Source organism: Drosophila willistoni (assembly GCF_018902025.1).
Source record: "Drosophila willistoni isolate 14030-0811.24 chromosome XR unlocalized genomic scaffold, UCI_dwil_1.1 Seg144, whole genome shotgun sequence".
NCBI lineage: Eukaryota > Metazoa > Arthropoda > Insecta > Diptera > Drosophilidae > Drosophila > Drosophila willistoni.
In genome coordinates, this window is record NW_025814057.1 from 1,574,165 (window position 1) to 1,576,521 (window position 2,357).

The following is a 2,357-nucleotide window of genomic DNA, read 5'->3' on the forward strand; positions in this document are numbered from 1 at the left end:
GTGCTTCTGTGTGTGTGTATGTGTCTATGTGGGGGGTGTGTATAATTGTAACCAGCATGTGTTAAATGAGCAAACTTTCCATCCTTAGGAGGCCATGTGGTAAAAAGTATTGGTGACCTTTAAGGGAAGTGACAGCAACAAGGTTAACCAGTTTAAAGGATAAGAGAATTCCCACAGATCGTGTTGCGTCTTTAAGGACAGCGAATAGTTTACTGCTGAAATCTAGTCCCAAGTAAACACTATCAATTCAATTGATTCTTGGGCAAAATGCCTTACCGTAGGACTCTTGCTTTAATTGTTAATTAACGCGAAAAAATCATCCCATGGGCATTTTGGTTTTACATTGCGTTTGTCTTGAACCAGAATTACAAACGAATTAGCAATGTTATCTCGTGTGATTTTTGCTATAGAATTAACAAATAGTCGATAAAGCATATACAAGAAAAACCAACCAAAATAGAGATTAATGCTAAAAGAAAGAAAGCCCTACAATGAAGCCAAGTACATACGAAAAACAAGGCGCCAGTCCCTGCAATGCTCGCTGATCTGTCACTACAAAATCAGAAAATGTCCGATTAGTGGTGTATGAGAGTATTGACTCTAATAAGCCGCTCACAGCAGTTATAAAAAATCATAAACCCACGGATAAGATTACTACTATTATTATCTAACTAGGTCAGTGCTGACTCCTCATGATCACAGACCACTCTCAATCCAATTTGGTGTACAAAATATGATGAGTAACCGATTTGCACCATGGCTTCTCGCGAGGAAGTAACGGACACCTCCCTTTCTTTCATCTGACGTCGTCTCCTCGCCATAATCAGCTTTTCCATCTCCACAACATAAACAATTCAACAATATCAACGCAGATGCACATTAGCATAATTATATACGCAGATTAGTACCCTAGTGCCGTCTAACTCTGAACTCTCCTATAGCCAATCTAACATACCAACCGCCCTCAAGACCAAATGATTGGCAATTGGAGCGGCAAGGTATGCTACATAATGCCTCGGATGGAAGCGAGGATGATCCGGCCGGTCTGATCTGCGGACTGGGGGCAGGAGAGAGGCAAGCCAGAACAGCAAACACTTTATTGTGTAAAAAAACAACAAGTGACAAAGCCTTATAAACAACATCGCTCCTCTGGTCCTCGTTGTATATAATCCAGCCACCTTTGAGCAAGCGCTCTCGCGAGCCAAACAACTGTAGCAGAAGGTGATTAAAATGGGATAAGTGGTTAACAAGAGTGGGTAGGTCAGAAAGACACTTGAGAATGACGCGCAACGAACGAATGCCCGCAACGCCACTTATCGCTCACAGACTTCCTCTTCTGTTCTCATGGTTGTGATCGCGTAGCTATAACAATTTCTTAAATGTCCGATAAAAGAACAGAGTTTTGATCACATTCTTAGCTCGTGTTGTTGTGTGTTTGCTGCTCCAATAAAACACATCATACAGAGCCCTAGAGTCGTTTCTCATCATAAGCGAGTTTCGTCTGGTGCTGGCGCAAACAAAAATTGTCTATAGTTGGCGCTTCATCTCGAGCGAGCTCTGATGTGCCTTAGGTCACACCACTATATTGTCATATCTTGCACACAAGGTACAGACGACAGAGACCGTCGAACTGAGACTTATAACACTACACATCCATAACAATCTAACTATATCTTACCACAGCCAACACACCGTCTTATACTCTCCACATACATAATACTGAGCGATCTTTAGTCCAATATTCAAGAACATCGAACATATCGTGACTTAATATTGGCATCTCCTCTGAGAATGATATATTCTAAATATATCCAGTGTTGTACCAGCTGACGCTAACCAATCCTTAATTGGATAAGCATGACCAGTGTTAGATGTACCACACCTCCACAAAGTGCCAGTCCATCTACACACACACACCATTCACCACATCACACAGAATCTCACCTACGGACTAGTAACGCTCCTCACAATAAGAGCCTCCCAACTACGCCAGAAGCCTTAAACTAGAACCAGAATGATGGAGCTACAGAGATCCAAATCCACACTTGACGCACCAGATAATGAGCGAGATCCGAACACATATAGAGCAAGAATAGTTGTTGAATGTCATTATCAAGGTTCTATAATAAATATATATATATGATTTTTTTGTTGCGCGAGCCCCTGTGAGTTTTGTGAATGAATTCTGTGAATATATTTGTATTAGCAAATAGAGACATGAGAAAAGTTCAGAAAATTGTAATTACGGCCATAAATGTGAATGATCCGCAGATCGAGGAGAGTCATTAGCCCGTGTCTATGATACCAGAGACGTAAATCTAGTGCTACTTAGTGCCGCATATCACCAATCTTATGAC